Genomic DNA, 13,070 nt, shown 5'->3' with positions numbered 1-13,070 from the left:
ACCAGCCTCTTCTGAAGGAAAGGGGCAATAGATTATGAAAGGCAGCTGCTGAGCAGCCCGTCTGAGGAGAGGCAGCAGTGCCTAGCGGTCCCTGGGCTGCCTAGCATCCCCATATGGGACATCCACAGGTCCCAGCTGGGTAGCATAAAACTGAAAGCCCAGGAGTCCTCTAGTCCCCTTTTTCAGAGCATACTCTGGCCTGTGTCCCTTTCATTGTGTGCTGGTGGAGGACACTGTCCCTGTAGTATGTCCTGCCCAGGGAGTGCCCTCCCTTGCCCAGGGTGAGAATTAGTCTTCCCTAACCTGGTAGTGCTGCAACAACTGTGTCCCAGGAGAGCATGGTGGGGTTGTACTGCAGGTCTGGGCATGCCTGGAGAGCAAGGTGGGGCAACTGGGCTGGAGCAGGGACTTGGTGGGGGCCAGAGAAGAGGATGTGGTGGGATAGTAGCCAGGAAAGATCCTTTGGCCCATGCTGCTGGTGCTGACTTGCCCCACCAAAACCAAAGCTTCACAGACATCCCATGAAGCCTGGAGCAGCTTTGCTCTATCTGATTTTCAGTCTTTCCAGAGCATTGGTTTTCTTCTGCATGGTTAAAAGCTTAGGACCTTAGACTTTCAATGCTCCATTGCTCTCCAGCCCCATGTGAGCTGAGAAAAGCTTTGATTTTTTTTTTTCCTGTTTTGTTTTTAAAACAAAGAGAACAAGAACGGAAACACCTCCCCTGGTGACTGCTGCTGGGGCAAACTCATTCCCTCTTGATCTGTGATGGGGGTATATGGCAGCCCTTTATCTCCCTCCCTGTCTGCAGACACTCCCTGAGGCATGTCAGCTTTGCCATAATCAAGGGCTGGCACTGGCTAATTCTAGGTACAGGCATAGGTAAGAGGGACCAAAGCCCTGCAGAACTGGTGAGGCTTCTCAGGGCTTAAGCAGCCAAGACAGCTCTCAAGATGAAATACTGGCCTCCTCTCCCCTGTAAATAAAGAACGAACAAATGGATGCTGGTGTTTCTTGTCTCCTGTTTGCTATTGCATGTTGGCTGCAATCCCAGCATGGAAGCAGAATTGGCCAACATTGTCTTAGCTCTGCAAGTCAAAGCCAGACCTGGAGCAAAGCTTCTTGCACAGGCTGCTTTGGTGAAGAAGGAGGTGCTGAAGGCAGTGGCCCTGGCATTTGGCTGGCCAGCCAGCTCTCAGCAAGTCCTGGTGCACACATACCTTGGGCTGCTTTTGTGAAACCCTTCTGTGCTCCCAGGACAGCAGAGAGATGGACAAGTTTAGCCCTTCCCAATAAGTCTTTTGAACAGATGACAGTCAAAAGACCTTACAGGCAGGGTGACATAAGCACTAGTGAGGTACCAGGAAAGAGTGAGACTGCTTTTAGCAAAGGGGCAAATCACTTTGTGTCTCTATGGATTGATGAAGGGGAAGTCATGCTTAAACAATCTGATAACCCTCTGTGATGAAATGACTGGCTTGGTAGATGAGGGAAGAAGTCTACCTTGACTTCTGTCAGGCTTTTGATATGGGATCTCTCATTAGATCCTCATAGTGAAGCTGTTGATGTATGGGCCGGATGAGCAGAGTGAGCTAGATTGAAAACTGGCTGAAGGGCCGGGCTCTAGAGTGTGGTGATCAGTGGTATGAAATCTGGTTGAAGAGGAATAACAAGTGGCATAGCCCAGGGGTCAACACTAGATCCAATCTGTTCAACATCTTTAAAGATCTGGATGATGAGGCAGAGTGTACCCTCAGCAAGTACACCGATGACACACAACTGGGAGGAGTAGCTGGTGCACTAGAGGGTTGTGCTGCCATCCAGAGGGACCCTGACAGGCTCGAGAAATGGGCTGACAGAAACATTTTGATGTTCAACAAAGGGATGTGCAGTCCTGTGCTTGAGGAAGAACAATCCCATGTACCAGGATGTGCTCGGGGCCACCCACCTGGAAAGCAGCTTTGCAGAAAAGGCCTTGAGGGTTAACCATGAGCCAGCGATATGCCCTTGCCTGAAAGAGGGCTAATAGTATCCTGGGTTGCATTAGGGTGAGCGTTGCCAGCATGTTGAAGGTGGTGATCCTTCTTCCCCTCTGCTCAGGTGAGGCTATACCTGAGTACTGTGTCCAGTTCTGAGCTCCCCAGTACAAGAGATGGAGCTACAGCTGAGAGTCCAGTGAAGGGTCATGAAGGGACTGGAGCGAGTCTTCTATGAGGAAAGGCTGAGAGCTCGGACTGTTTAGATTGGAGAAGAGAAGGCTGAGAGGGAATCTTATTAATGTATATAAACACTAGAAGGGAGAGTGAAAAGAGGACAGAGCCAGTGACAGAACATTAGGCAGTAGGCAGAGACTGAAACACAGGAGGTTCCCTCTTAACATCAGGAAACACTTGTTTGCTGTGATGGTAACAGCAGAGGCAGAGGTTGCCCAGAGATGTTGTGGAATCTCCATTCTCAGAGGTATTCAAAAGCTGCTGGGACAAAATCCTGTTCTCTCCCGTGCCAGCTCTCCCACTTCTCCCAGAGACTATGCTCAGCAAGCCTGCATACAGCAGCCTGGCTCGCGCCACTGCCTTTCATCTTGCCGCTTCCCTGGATCCCCCTCAGTACTGAAATGACACGTGATATAGGAACAACACACTTTATTGATCTCAACGGTGCACGCGTTGGCCATGGATGCCCCGCAGGAATATGATCATTGGGGCGATAATGGCCTCCAGCCAGCAGAGGACGCTGTAGTCAGTGGAGCTGCCCTCACCGCGTCTGAGGCATGTCCTGAGGCACCAGCTGGCTGTCACCCTGAAGAGAAATCACAGTTAGCTGGACGAAAATGCTACAGTTGGAACTGTTATCCACCCACTTGCTAATGCCCGCCCCTCTCCCTGGTGTGATGCTTGCCCTCGCACGAGCCTTGGAGGGCCTAAGGAACCCAGTGGGTCATGGGCAGGCACTGGCCACTGCTACCTTACAGGGACAAGGGGAGCACTCAGCACACCCTCACCGGGACATGGGCACGCACCAGGCACCTCAGTGGGACCTGGGCACCCATGTGGCACCTCACGGCCACGGACCCCTGTTCTCTCCTGCCTCAGGTCCCACCCCACATGGACAGCAGCGCTCACCTGCACCGCTGCCTTTCACGTTGCCAATCCCCCCGGGCACACACTCTGCCTGGAGTTGCACGGGAGCTAGAGGAGGCTTCCCTCTTCTTATGTCTTTCTTGCGCCGCCTTCTTGTAGTACTGGTGCCGGAGCTTTTTCAGGCGGAGGCGGTAGATCTGCCTCAGGCACCTGATGAGCAGGGCGGTGTTGGCCTCCAGCCGGCAGAGCATGTCGTTATGGCAGAGGATGCCCTTTCTGCAGCAGCCCGTCCTCATGGAAGACAAGGCCGGCTGGCCCCTTCCCTGGAACGACAGGGCCAAGGGCTCAATGAAGCAGGCAGGGGTTCGCGGGGCCAAGAAGCTCCTGCTGCACTTGGCTTCCTCTGGAAGAACACCAGCCTCGCAGGACTGCTCCGGGCAGCACGTTGGGCTGAGGAAACCTCTGTCAGGCCCCGTGTCGTGCCGGCGGCTCCCGGAGGGTGTCAGCCCTGGGGCTTGGCGTGTTCCCTGGGGAAGAGGCAGAGGACCTCTCGGGGCCTGCTGAGGCTTTCTTGCCCACACCGGCTTTTGTTTTTCCATTGCAAGCCTTCTTGGCCAAGGCTGTTGTGGTTCCCTGCTCCCCACAACCCGGTCCCTTCCTGTGTGACTGATCTCGATTACTCACCCGTCCCTGGGGTCGCTTCTCATCGCTCCAGAGGCCAAGTGCAATCCAAGCCATGCAGAGCAGCCACACGGTTTGGCAGGCCATGCGAAACAGCCAGGTCACGTCCAGCTGGGCAAGGTAGTCCCAAAGATGGCCCAGAGGGTAGGGCAGCTCAGAGGCCACGCTCTCGGCGACAGCGGGCGGTTGCTTCAGGCCCTCAGGAACGACGTCCATCCTCACCCGCAAGTGTGCGTGGGGGCTGCGCAGGCCAATGGTGCTGGTCCATTCAGAAGCCATGCTCTGAGCACCAAGGGGCCGTTGCTTCAGGCCCGCAGGAACAACATGCATCCTGACCCTGAACCGTCTGTTGGAGTTGTGAAGGCCAGTGCTGCTGGTCCATTCGTGGGCCATGCTCTGGGTGCCAACGGGCCATTGCTTCAGGCCCGCAGGAACGACGTGCATCCTGACCCTGAAGCGTCTGTGGGAGCCGCGAAGGCCAATGCTGCTGGTCCATTCGGAGGTCACGCTGCTTGTGTCAACGGGCGGCTGCTTCAGGTCTTCAGGAAGGACTTTTATCCTGATTGTGATCCAGTCGGGGTGGACAAAAAGGCAAAGGCCACCAGGAAGCAGAGACAGCGTGCAGAGGGCCATGATGAGGGAGAGAACTGGGCTGAGCCTCATTGTGGTCTCTCCCGAGGAAAACAATCTCGCTGCGTGAGCTCGCTTGGGCTGTCACCCTGAGCAGAGATCAGGCAGTGACCACCAGGACGAGTGTCCGCCCTGCGTGTCTGTGCTTGCGAGGGTTGCCCGTGCGCCTAGTCACGGGCTGATGTCACGCAAGGCTCTGTGATGTCACAAAGCTTTTCCCCGCCTGGGCGGCAGGCAAGAAGAGCTGAGGCGGAGCTGGGGAGGACCTGTGTTGGCAGATTTTGAAGCCTGCTGCTCCCACTGCTGTGCCCGCCGGCGGACACGGAGCCTAGCAGGGGAGCGGGACCGTGCCCCACGTGTTCTGGGCTGTGCCCTGAACATGTCAGCGAGAAAGAGCTGGGCCCAGAGCTCCATCCAAGCTGCGATCGGCAGCCGGCGCAGCCGTGACTCAGTTTTGTTCGAAATCCTCTTGGGGGAAAAGTGGCAGACCACGTTAAGAAGAAAGCCAAGAATTCACCCTTGGTTTGACAAATACCTGAACCCTGCCTGAGCAGGGGTTTGGACAAACTGGCCTCCAGAGGTGCCTTCCAACCGCGGCCATTCCGTGAATTTTGAAGTCTTTTCAGCATTAAGAAAGGCAAAGGATTTCCTGCTGTCGGCCTCCTTGGTCACAAGCACGACCCTTCTGTGCCCACATCGGCCTCCTGGAAGGCCTTGGTGGATGGCACTGGCGGGCCGCTGTGCTCCAGGTGCAGCTGGGAGATGAGCTGGTGCCAGCTGTATCCCTTCTCCTGTGTACCTGAGCTTGGCTAGGAGTTGTGTCCGGGTCCCTCTTCCTGGGGACTTCCAGCACAGCTGCCCGTGAAGTTTCACCTTCTGCGAGGCTTGAGCTTTTTAACATGGCGGCAAAAGAGCACCCAGCACGGGCGGGGCGGGCCGTGGTGTGAGGGAGCGTGTGCCAGAGGGGGCGCCCAGACCGGCTGGAACGGGCTTTAGCGGCTGCTGCCAGTGGCAGGCAGGTGGAGGAAGTGTCGCTCCTGGGAAGGGCAGCCAGTCCAGGGCACGCTGGCTGGCCGGCCGCGGGGGCGGCTGTGGCGGCTGAGGGAGTAGCGAAATGGCGGGACAGGGGTGGTGGCTGCCTTCAGCCGTACCCTGTGCTCAGCTCTCCAGAGCCACTGGTCTGTGGGCAGGCGGGGGTTTGCCGGAGTGAGCTGCTGCCCCTCCGCAGAGAGAGTGAACTGCTGCAGCCCACCTTGAGGGTGGGTTCTGGCAGGGGAGGGCCACAGCTAGGGCCACGTTTCGGGGTGCACAGGTGGTCTGTGGGAGGTCTGTGGGAGCTGGATCTGATGCTGATGCACTCTGCCTAGTACTGGGGGAGCCTGTGGTTCCCCTCAGCAGCTGTGGCTGCCGCACGTGAGCATACGGGTCTCTTGTGCCAGGTGGAAGTACCTGTGCAAGAGATGGTGATGCTGAGTGGGCGCGCTACGGGTCCTACATCGGGGAAGCTTTTACAGCATGAGACACCAGAGTAGTCAGGCATGCTTTCACGAGAGACTACCATGGCCTCCCCTCAAGCTTGCCAGAGTAACGGCTGCCCCAGGCTGGGTGCAGTTCCTGTCCCCAAAATCTGCACTGTCGTTCGCGGTGACAGAAGGTTCTCTGTTGCGGTGATGGAAGAGAGGTGCATCAGGCCTTGGGGGGGTCTACCTCTCCCTCTCCTCTCCTCGACTGGGCTGCTGCCAAGGCGGGGACAGGATTGCTCTGGTGAAGAACTTGCCCCAGGCCTCTGGCTGTGACCATAGCTAGGAGCAGCACCCCTCACCCGAGCCTCACTGTCTTGCTGCACCCGTGTGAGCCACTGCCACCTCTGCCTCAGGGGAAAGGGCTGGATGCTGTTGCACCTGGGACAGATAATATCTGTTGCTCACCTTTGGAGGGGAATATTGAAATGCTGCTCAGATCTGACCGGTGTAGGGGACTGAAGCTGGGAGCAGCAGCCACAGGGCTCCTGAACGTTCCTTACAAGGCTGGCTTTCTTCCCAGATCACCTGGATGCCGTCCCTCAGATCAGAGGATTGTGTACCTGTGCAGCCACAGCCACTTGTGCTCAAAGGAGAGAACTGCATGGGCCAGAACGCCGTGCTTTGCAACACGGCATTTCGTGATTTTTCCTTCATGACTGACCCCACTTAACTTTCACCCTGTAGAGGCCTGCTGCCTGCTACCTTGCATTACTGCTGGGTACCGAGACAGAAGCGGTTGTGTGCCTCAGCAGCCAGGAATCTTAAAAGAAAGCCCAGCATCTTCCTTACCCAGAGGTGGGCAGTGTAGGAGCCAACGTGAAAATGTCTCGCGTTTCATCGGACACATGGATACGTTTTGTTGATGTGGAGTGTGCTAGAAAATGAAGACAGTAGACGGCGCTCCTAGCAGCAGTTTTGCCGTGTTTCCCAGCCAGCACTGCCACGTGCGGGTGCTCTTAACCATTGAGAACAAGGAGTGCCATTAGTCTGGAATTATTCCTGGAGGGACATTACCCACAGGGTCCTGGGCATGCAGCGGCCACTGCCACCTCACTGGGACATGGGCCCCCACCAGGCATCTCACTGAGACATGGGCACGCCCTGGAAACCTCACCGGGACATGGGCACCCTGCTGGGATGCAGGGCCCTCCTCCTGGAATGTGGGCACCTGTGGGGCCCCTCACAGCCACGGACGCCCATTCTCTCCCACCTCAGCTCTCCCACTTCTCCCAGAGCCTACGCTCGGCAAGCCCGCATACAGCAGCCTGGCTCGCACTACTGCCTTTTGCCTTGCCGCTTCCCTGGATCCCCCTCGGTACCAAAATGACGTGTGCTACAGGAACGACACACTATATTGATCTCAACAGTGCCTAAAGATTGAGAAAGCAGGCCACTTCCAGCGGGGTTTTTGCTGAGTTTCCCAGACGTCTCTGCGGCTGTCCCCTTCAGAGAGACCGAGATGAGCCCTGGCCTTTGGGGTGCCAGTGGGCCCTGGCAGCACCTTTGGGAGGGTGGAAAAGGGGACCCTTCCCAGAGGTCCTCACCAGAGTGTTACCGAATGCCCATTAGCTGCTGTGCTGGATGGGCACAGGCAACCCACCAGGAGGTGACCACGCATTGGCCACGGCCACCCCGCAGGAACATGATCATCGGGGCGATAATGGCCTCCAGCCAGCAGAAGAGGCTGTAGTCAGTGGAGCTGCCCTCACCGCAGGAGCCGTCGATGGGCTGAGGCATGTCCTGAGGCACCAGCTGGCTGTCACCCTGAAGAGAAATCACAGTTAGCTGGACGAAAATGCTACAGTTGGAACTGTTATCCACCCACTTGCTAATGCCCGCCCCTCTCCCTGGTGTGATGCTTGCCCTCGCACGAGCCTTGGAGGGCCTAAGGAACCCAGTGGGTCATGGGCAGGCACTGGCCACTGCTACCTTACAGGGACAAGGGGAGCACTCAGCACACCCTCACCGGGACATGGGCACGCACCAGGCACCTCAGTGGGACCTGGGCACCCATGGGGCACCTCACGGCCACGGACCCCTGTTCTCTCCTGCCTCAGGTCCCACCCCACATGGACAGCAGCGCTCACCTGCACCGCTGCCTTTCACGTTGCCAATCCCCCCGGGCACACACTCTGCCTGGAGTTGCACGGGAGCTAGAGGAGGCTTCCCTCTTCTTATGTCTTTCTTGCGCCGCCTTCTTGTAGTACTGGTGCCGGAGCTTTTTCAGGCGGAGGCGGTAGATCTGCCTCAGGCACCTGATGAGCAGGGCGGTGTTGGCCTCCAGCCGGCAGAGCATGTCGTTATGGCAGAGGATGCCCTTTCTGCAGCAGCCCGTCCTCATGGAAGACGAGGCCGGCTGGCCCCTTCCCTGGAACGACAGGGCCAAGGGCACAATGAAGCGGGCAGGGGCTCGCGGGGCCAAGAAGCTCCTGCTGCACTTGGCTTCCTCTGGAAGAACACCAGCCTCGCAGGACTGCTCCGGGCAGCACGTTGGGCTGAGGAAACCTCTGTCAGGCCCCGTGTCGTGCCGGCGGCTCCCGGAGGGTGTCAGCCCTGGGGCTTGGCGTGTTCCCTGGGGAAGAGGCAGAGGACCTCTCGGGGCCTGCTGAGGCTTTCTTGCCCACACCGGCTTTTGTTTTTCCATTGCAAGCCTTCTTGGCCAAGGCTGTTGTGGTTCCCTGCTCCCCACAACCCGGTCCCTTCCTGTGTGACTGATCTCGATTACTCACCCGTCCCTGGGGTCGCTTCTCATCGCTCCAGAGGCCAAGTGCAATCCAAGCCATGCAGAGCAGCCACACGGTTTGGCAGGCCATGCGAAACAGCCAGGTCACGTCCAGCTGGGCAAGGTAGTCCCAAAGATGGCCCAGAGGGTAGGGCAGCTCAGAGGCCACGCTCTCGGCGACAGTGGGCGGTTGCTTCAGGCCCTCAGGAACGACGTCCATCCTCACCCGCAAGTGTGCGTGGGGGCTGCGCAGGCCAATGGTGCTGGTCCATTCAGAAGCCATGCTCTGAGCACCAAGGGGCCGTTGCTTCAGGCCCGCAGGAACAACATGCATCCTGACCCTGAACCGTCTGTTGGAGTTGTGAAGGCCAGTGCTGCTGGTCCATTCGTGGGCCATGCTCTGGGTGCCAACGGGCCATTGCTTCAGGCCCGCAGGAACGACGTGCATCCTGACCCTGAAGCGTCTGTGGGAGCCGCGAAGGCCAATGCTGCTGGTCCATTCGGAGGTCACGCTGCTTGTGTCAACGGGCGGCTGCTTCAGGTCTTCAGACTTTTATCCTGATTGTGATCCAGTCGGGGTGGACAAAAAGGCAAAGGCCACCAGGAAGCAGAGACAGCGTGCAGAGGGCCATGATGAGGCAGAGAACCGGGCTGAGCCTCATTGTGGTCTCTCCCGAGGAAAACAATCTCGCTGCGTGAGCTCGCTTGGGCTGTCACCCTGAGCAGAGATCAGGCAGTGACCACCAGGACGAGTGTCCGCCCTGCGTGTCTGTGCTTGCGAGGGTTGCCCGTGCGCCTAGTCACGGGCTGATGTCACGCAAGGCTCTGTGATGTCACAAAGCTTTTCCCCGCCTGGGCAGCAGGCGAGAAGAGCTGAGGCGGAGCTGGGGAGGACCTGTGTTGGCAGATTTTGAAGCCTGCTGCTCCCACTGCTGTGCCCGCTGGCAGACACGGAGCCTAGCAGGGGAGCGGGACCGTGCCCCACGTGTTCTGGGCTGTGCCCTGAACATGTCAGCGAGAAAGAGCTGGGCCCAGAGCTCCATCCAAGCTGCGATCGGCAGCCGGCGCAGCCGTGACTCAGTTATGTTCGAAATCCTCTTGGGGGAAAAGTGGCAGCCCACGTTAAGAAGAAAGCCAAGAATTCACCCTTGGTTTGACAAATACCTGAACCCTGCCTGAGCAGGGGTTTGGACAAACTGGCCTCCAGAGGTGCCTTCCAACCGCGGCCATTCCGTGAATTTTGAAGTCTTTTCAGCATTAAGAAAGGCAAAGGATTTCCTGCTGTCGGCCTCCTTGGTCACAAGCACGACCCTTCTGTGCCCACATCGGCCTCCTGGAAGGCCTTGGTGGATGGCACTGGCGGGCCGCTGTGCTCCAGGTGCAGCTGGGAGATGAGCTGGTGCCAGCTGTATCCCTTCTCCTGTGTACCTGAGCTTGGCTAGGAGTTGTGTCCGGGTCCCTCTTCCTGGGGACTTCCAGCACAGCTGCCCGTGAAGTTTCACCTTCTGCGAGGCTTGAGCTTTTTAACATGGCGGCAAAAGAGCACCCAGCACGGGCGGGGCGGGCCGTGGTGTGAGGGAGCGTGCTCAGGAGGTTTGTGGGAGCTGGATCTGATGCTGATGCACTCTGCCCAGTACTGGGGGAGCCTGTGGTTCCCTGTCAGTTCAGAGAATCATGTACATCTGTAGCCACAGCCACTCGTGCTCACAAGTGAGAACTGCATGTTGCAAATGGATATTTTAGGAAACTTAAAGAATCACCGCTAAAGATATCAGAAAGCGAATGATTTTAACATAAATTTGTAAAAAGCATGACTTAACAGAATTCAATGGCAAGGTTCACTCTATTATTTATTAAACATGGAAAATGTATACAGAGAGCTACCAAATTACAATTAAATTGGAATGATTTACTCGTGTATCCAGTTGAGTTGATGTGGATATTGAGGAGAGAAAATAGGGTAGACCCTCCTGTTGAGTCATGAGGTTCAGAGTGGTCAGAAATATACCCCTAGTCCCAGACTTGGTCAACAGTTTATGACTAAGGTTAGTTAAGGGAAGTAAAGGAATGCCCTCCTGTTGAGTCACGAGGTTCAGAGTGGACCCCTTTGCTTTCTAAACTTCTTCTCAGAGAGGACTCCAGGTGTGGCTGAATCCACTCCTAGTCCCCGACTTGGTCAACGGTTTATGACTAAAGGGATGGGGTATCGGGGATTCTGGTGTAAGTGACACATTGTTGTGCTTGGTGTAACTTTAGGACGGCAACAATCTAATACAAAATAACAGCAATCAAATTCACTAATGGTATTGAGATAAATTACAATATAAAATCATATAAAACTTAGAAGCATAATCAACTTAAACTTACTAAGATTCCTTAATCACACACACATATTGGCATAGAGATAGAGATACATAAAGAGATATAGAGAAAAGAGACAGGTATGTACAGAGGTCCCTATTAAATATTCCCCTCGAATTCAGTCAAATACATCAGATACTTTGTGTTGCTCAACAGGTGCACAGTTGAGCCTCTGAGTTGATCACGAACTTGAGGGTTCATGGATTCCTGAGAGGCGTCCCACTCAGAGGGAGGTGCTGGTCGCAGCCCGCTGCAGTCCAGGCGTGCTCAAAGGGTCTCCCTTGGGACCACTCTTTATAGGACTGGGAGATTGACTTTAGGCATCAGTGAGTTTCCACAATCCATGCAAATGATTTCTCAAGTTTTAACGGTACTGCTGCCTGGATCGTCTGGAGATAATTGATTAGATCTGTTCTTGTTCTGTACCTTGTTTAGGCGATCAGTTCCTGATACACTCAATGCCATTCTCCTCGGCTACACAAGAGCGCTTGGTATGGTTGAGGTGCTCTCAACTGCCAAACCCTTTGGTCAGAGGCCAAGGCTTGTCAGGCAACTTAAGAGCGGCCCAGGTAGAAGGCAAGGTGTGTGTGCTGGAGTGCACCACCACACTACATGGGCCAAAACGCCATGATTTGCAACACGGCATTTCATTATTTCTCCTTCGTGACTGATCCCACTTAACTTTCACCCTGTAGAGGCCTGCAGCCTGCTCCCTTGCATTGGGGAGTCCTAAGTCTGCCAGGTTCCTATGGCCTGAGAAACCCAATGGGACATGGGCAGGCACTGGCCACTGACACCTTACAGCGACGTGGGCTCTTACTGAGAACCTCACCGGGACACGGGTGCACCACTGGACATGGTCACTCCGTGGGACACAGGCACCTACCAGGGCCCTCGTCAGTGCACGGGGCATGCCACAGTCACTGCCGCCTGACGGGGACGCATGCACCCGGCCCTCATGGACTCCCCGGCTGACACGGGCCCTCCCAGGACCGCGGCATCTCTTGGGGCAGACCGCAGGCCGCAGAAGGCCGCACCCGACCCTGCGCGGAGCTGGGCTGCTGCCGTTGCCGCGGGAAGGCGGGGCGGGGCGGGGCGGGGGCGGAAGGGGCGGGCGCGGCCCAGCGCGCGGCGACGGCGGTTGGCGGGGGTGTCGCGCGGGGCCGGGCCGCTTCCTGCCGCTGAGGAGGGGCCCGCGGGGTGGGCTCGGCTCGGTTCGGCTGCTGCGGGACCGCGGGTCGGCGGCGGACCCCGCGCCCAGCGTGAGTGAGCGCGGCGCGGGCCGTCCGGCGTCGTCGGGCAGAGGAGGGCGGCTTCTCGGGGCTGCGGGCGGCCGGCTGCCCGCTCCGGCGCGGTGGGTGCCGACGGGCTCCGTTGCCCCCGCCGATGCGGCGTCGTCGTCTCGGGCGCGCTGCTCTGCCTGTGTGCCGCTGTGGAGTCCGGGCAGCGGCGTGTGTGGCGGCGCCCAGCACGGCCTGGGTCCTCCGCTCCTGGGGCCGGTGGGGGGGCGGCGGCCTGGAGAAGCGTTGCCGGCTCCTCGGCTCGCCTCGGTCGCCTCCTGAGGGCTGGCGGTCCGCGTCCTTGCTCGCCGCTCGCTGTCGGTTGGCGGCGTGTCCCATGTGCCGTGGGCTGCCGGCGTGGGGTCTTCAGGGGAAGGGGGCGGGATGGGAGCGGTGTTCGTCCCGGAGGAGCAGCCGCACGCCCGCGGAGAGCCTGGTTGTTGTGCCTGCGGGTGCTGGAGCGCCAGATTTTGCTGGGAAAACCGTTGTTTTACCCAGTTGCCGGAGAACGCTAAACGGAAGACTCTGGACCAAAATGTGTTGCTTTTTCCCCCAGGACTTTTAATGTGGGTTTTAAGGGGATTAAATCTGATGCAATCAGGGGTCTAAGAATAACATCGTCCACGTTTCCTAGCATGTGCAAAGTGCTGTGAACGGCTTTTGCGTGTGTTCTTGCACCCGGGCAGTCGTGGAGTTGCTACTTCGCAGTGGGGCGCCTGGTGTTCCCGGGGCTGCTTGCAGAGAGGCTCGCTTCGCCTGGAGCCCCCCCGGCGCTGGTGAGAGGACCGGTAGCAG

The sequence above is a fragment of the Phaethon aethereus genome (genome assembly GCF_964289735.1).
Source record: "Phaethon aethereus genome assembly, chromosome: 8".
Lineage (NCBI taxonomy): Eukaryota > Metazoa > Chordata > Aves > Phaethontiformes > Phaethontidae > Phaethon > Phaethon aethereus.
The sequence above is the reverse complement of the archived record's forward strand: the minus strand, read 5'-3'. Positions refer to the sequence as shown.